This window comes from Callospermophilus lateralis, unplaced genomic scaffold, assembly GCF_048772815.1.
Source record: "Callospermophilus lateralis isolate mCalLat2 unplaced genomic scaffold, mCalLat2.hap1 Scaffold_867, whole genome shotgun sequence".
In the NCBI taxonomy this organism is placed as follows: domain Eukaryota; kingdom Metazoa; phylum Chordata; class Mammalia; order Rodentia; family Sciuridae; genus Callospermophilus; species Callospermophilus lateralis.
In genome coordinates, this window is record NW_027516769.1 from 166,473 (window position 1) to 171,714 (window position 5,242).

Here is a 5,242-nt window from a genome sequence, read left to right on the forward strand (position 1 = left end):
AACTCTCTGAACTTGGGATCCAAGAAGCCAGGCACCAAGAGCCAGTCCCAGTCCCAGTCCCAGTGGGCTCACTTGTTTGTATTTACCAAGGACAGAGTCAGTCTTTCTTGGTACCTACTGATGTGAGGATGGCCAAATGCCAGGATAGCTCTGAAGAGGGGCCTTTCCTGAAATAGCAGTGAGTGACTCACTGCTGGCTTCTGACAACTTCAAAGAGTTGGCCAAGGAGACAGTCCATTTTGGGGTAAAATAGTATGGCCCACTAGTCAGAGGACACTCCGGATAGTCACAGACCTAATTGGGTGAATGAGGTGCCTTTGTTGGTGTGGGTGAGAGTTTGTGGTTTTGTCCCATGTTCTGAGAATAGGTAGGAAAGGCAGTTTTTTTGTTTTGGAGTGAATTGTTTCTAGTAAGTCGTTTGAAAAGGAGAGTGTTTCCATGTCTGTGTATCCCACTGTGTCCGTGGTTTTTGACATTAGAAAAGATAATGAGGAGGCCACGCCAGTGACAGTGATGGTGGTGGAGTTGGCGCTCCAAGTTGTGGAGAAGCTGCAGGCACCCCTGGCTACGAACCCGGACCCCAAGATGCTATTGAAATATTTGAAGAAACTCTCCACCTTGCCTATTACAGTAGATATCCTTGTGAAACAATGAGGCTGATGAACAGGACTTTGAGAAAAGCAATTCCCAAAAGCACCCTCTGGATGCGGTTCAGAGGGAGGAGGTGATGGAAGGGTACTACCAAGAAAACAGCAAGGCGTCAGGCAGCCGATCCTATAGTCCCGAGCACAGACAGAAGAAACACAGAAAACTCTCAGAATGTGAACAACCTCACAAAGTGTCTCACAGTCATGAGAGGAGAGATGAGAGGAAGAGGTGTCATAGGGTGTCACCTACATACTCATGAGACCCCGAATCTTCTGACTATGAGCATGTCCAGTCCCCTCCATTCTGTGTGAGTCCTCATCAGATGTACACAGACCATTACAGGTCACCAGAGAAGGACCATGAGTCCATTGTTTCACACCAGAAACCTGGAAAAGGCCTCAGTAATGCCTTTCAGGTCAGACTGGAAGTTAGTCAAGAACATCACCTGGGAGAACCCCAGGGAAAGGGGATCTTGAACCAAAACAAGGAACACAGATCTTGCCACAAGAAAAAAAATGCCCTATTGATACAAATGGTGATGATAAGGCCTCTGCTTTGGGCAGAGAGAAGCCACACAAGTCCCTCTCAAAAGAGGAGACCTGAAGGCCACTCCAAGGGGATAGTGCCAAGGATAGACCACCTTCTAGTGCTGCCAAGACAGAGAAAGAAAGAGAAGGAAGCAGCCTCAAAAGAAAGTTTTTACCCTCAGAGGTTGCTTCAGACAAGCACCTTAAAAAGACAAAGCACAAGGATGCTGCAAAAACCAAATCAGACATAAGCAAGCAACGCGTGGACAGTGCAGACATAGGAAGAGGGGCTGGAGACCTGTTGCTTAGAACAAAAGAGAAGGTTTCTAACAATATGAAGGCTGAAGAAGGGAAAGTAAAGACTTCTAATTTGGATAGAAAGTCACTGGGCTCACCCGCTAAGGCAGAGGAGGCAGACGTGGAGGATGAATTCGAGCAGCCCACCATGTCATTTGAATCATATCTCAGCTATGACCAGCCCCAGAAGAAAAAGAAGAAGATTTTGAAAACTCCAGCCACGGCACTTGGAGACAAAGGACATTAAAAAAGTGATTCCAAAAGCACTAGTAAAAACTTAAACTCAGTTCCGAAATCACCCAAAGGGAATGCGAGCAGGTCAGAGAAGCTGCAGCTGGCTGGAGCCGACTCAACCAGGATGAGAAAGGTCCCTACTGATGCACTGCCAGTATTGCCAGACCTCCCCTTACCCACCATCCAGAGCAATTACCGTCCACTTTCTTCCCTTGAAGTGATGCTCCCCTTCCAGGTAAAGATAAAAGCATTCTATTCACCCCAGGAAGAAGAAGAAGCTGGATTCACTGGACACAGAATGAATTCCAAGACGTAAGTGTATTCTGGTTCCAAGTGTGCCTATCTCCCCACATTGATGACCTTGTACTAGCATTGCATCCTGTACTTAAAAACAACATCGATTCCATCTTTGAAGTGGGAAGAGTACTGTTTTCTATTCTTGAACCTGTTTTTGAGAGGTGTACACATGATCAGCTATATCACATAGAGGAATACAATCACGTATTAATTGAAGACACAGATCAATTATGGAAAGTTCATTGTCACTGAGACTTTAAAGAAGAAAGACCAGAAGAGTATGAGTCCTGGCGGGAGATGTACCTGCGGCTTCAGAATGCCCGAAAGCAGCAGCTACGGGTGCTAACAAAGAACATCCAATGTGCAAATGCCAATAAGCCCAAAGGCGGGCGAGCAAAGATGACCTTTGTCAACTCTGTGGCCAAGCCACCTAGAGATGTCCTCTGGAGGCAAGAGAAGTTTGGAACAGGAGGAGCAGCTGTCCCTGAGAAAGTCAAGATTAAGCCAGCCCCATATAGCACAGGAAGCAGCCACATTCCTGCCAGCAGCAACAGCTTGAACCCCAGCTCTGAGCAGCCAGCCTATGATGGCCCCAGCACCAGCAGTGCCCACTTGGTGCCAGTGGTCAGTAGTACCATCTCCTATGATCCTAGGAAACCAGCTTTGAAGAAAATCGCACCAATGATGGCCAAGACTATTAAAGCTTTCAAGAACAGATTCTCTCGACAATAAACCAAGCACTTACTTTGGAGATGGAATTTGGGGGGCAAGAATACAGGGACAATGGGGGATAGAGAGTGGGACTTCCAGGGGAGCCCAGAAGCTTACTTTGTGGAGCCTCTTGGCCTTGGAATCCTGCATGGTCGCAGGTGCATCCCTGCACTCCTACCTGTGCCCTGCCTGGAGCACACTTCATAATTCTGAAGACGATGTGAAGCCTCATTCTCACTGAGGATTTTAAGGTCAATTATACTGTTGTTGTTAATTAGCATCTTTGTAAACTAATAGACATAGTTTTAATTAATAAAAATTGCCCCCAGATTGCAAAAAAAAAAAAAAGAAAGAAAAGAGAATGAATCAATAGATGTGTCCTGTCTAGTAAAAAGCTTCCCAGCATTCAACCGGCGCAATTTATGAATGGACTGCGGGTTGCCTTAAGGATGGGCAACACCTACGATCTTCTGAAGTTCCTGTTTTCTTCCTGAATTCTTGTCAATCTCTAAATAGGTGCATGTTTATGTGTCCAAGATATGAACCACCTCCAAGCTCTGTGATATGGCCATGTACTGGATAGCTGAAAGGAATGACGAGCATTTCAGAAAACTCAGATATCAGTGTCACCAGGAAAGTCTCACTGGAGAAACCCTACTTTGGACCTTTTGCTTACTTATTGTTCTGTTGCCCTGAATGTCAGTACGGTCTTGCCTCAGGCCACCACTGTGTGAAGCCTGAAGAAATCAGTTTTCAAATGGAAAATGAATGGGCATCACCTGTGGCTCTTTGCTAAATTGCTTTGGAAAGGTGTGTGTCTGCATCAGACTATTGGCCCTGTGTGAGGCTGTGGCTTACATTCTCAGTACCTGATGGATCTAAAAAAGATGCCATGTGTGCATCTAAAACATAAATGGCAAAAAGATCAGTCATTGTGGATGAAATCTCGCCTTCCTTTGTAAGGTTCCTGAACTCCATCAAGTGAGAATAGGGATTCTTTGGGTCAAATGAGTTCTTGAAACCACTGCAGAGGAGCTTGGGTTTTGTCCTGACTCCAAATCACATAAATAATCTATACCTGAGAGTCAGTATGCCTCAAATTGGAGAAGCAGAGCAGTATTAATGGCAGGCCTATTTTATCACTCCTGATTCACAGGAAGGGTGTCAAGGCCACCCCAACTTTAGGCTAATGAGGGGCAAGGGAGCTTATTTTGGGCCCTTGCTTGGGCTGCTCTCATCAGGGAAACAACCAGCCAGGGGTTATGATGTGTGTCTATATGGAAGAAGATGAGGGCCATGTGGGAGTGTTTTGGTTTTAATTGCGGTAATTTGTGTGGCTTTTGAAAGAGATGACTGGGTCCACCTGGGATGGAACTCAGGTGTGATTCCCCTTAGAGACTGAGTTCTGGAACTGACCTCAGAGAAATATTGCCATGAATTGTGTTGGGATTTTAGGAGGCCACGCATGAGAATCGCCCTTGGAAACTGAGATCTAGGCCCAGGGTGATATTTCACGGAGCACTAGGAATCTCAGCCAGGATATCACATGATTTTTTTCTGAAAGACTTGGCAGCCATAGTTGAGAGTCAAAACACACATGGACCTCACATTGTAGATCTCAATGTGCCTTACTTCATGTGACCTTTTGGCCACTCTTTGGGAAGCCTTGCCTGTGAGAGTTCTCCAGAGCTTTCATTGAAATAAGCTTCCTCACCATTAAATGGTTCCTGAATGAATTGAAACACACAGGGACTCCAACTTTATTCTTCAAAAATGGCTATATAAACACCATTAAATTTTTGAAATTCTCATGACCAGGTGGCACTGGAGAACTTTTGGATGTCCTTTTTCTGATCAGGAATGTACCAGACAGTGCCATAATTGACTGGATTTCATGAAAATGGTGTATAACGAGATGCCAGTAAGTTGGAGCCCGCTGAGTAGTGGGCCTAGAGCTGTGGTGTGCAGGTGTGTGATAAAACATCTTTGGTGGGGCCATGTGGATCTGCCATTGACTTCCAAATGCCTTCTGGCTGACATTGTGCAGCCAGCAGACCCTTATATGTAAAGGCATCTTGTTATATGGAGAGATTTCAGGGCAATTTTAAGAATCAGGTTGCTATGGTCAAGGGGGCAAGCTATGTGGGATAGAACCCTGGTTGGAACATTCTTCTGCAGTCCCTGACCAACACACGTGACAGAACTCCCTCGAGCACTATATCCCAGTTGAACTCCTTGGATTTCATGAAGCAAATACGAAACTTCCAGTGCAGCAGCAAGAAACTCCGTGAAAAGTGGAGGATGACTAAATGGCTTCACAGTCCACTCGGGGAAACACTTATCCCCCAGTGGCAACAGTTTACCTACAAAGAGGGAAATCACCACTGCTGCCTCATGTTCAATGGAAAATAAGAAACGATGTCCTCCAGGTCACATAGATGCAGACCCAGCTTTGATGGTCTCACTAGAAATGAAGCTAAATCTCCGGACAACAACATATATTTTAAGTGTCCAAACTCAGAGGAAGT

General features: G+C 45.6%; 1 pseudogene; it reads left to right on the forward strand.

The window, feature by feature from the left end:
* Positions 1–513: 513 nt before the first annotated feature.
* On the forward strand, positions 514–2,735 carry LOC143641157 (elongin-A pseudogene; annotated as a pseudogene).
* The last annotated feature ends 2,507 nt before the right edge of the window (positions 2,736–5,242 follow it).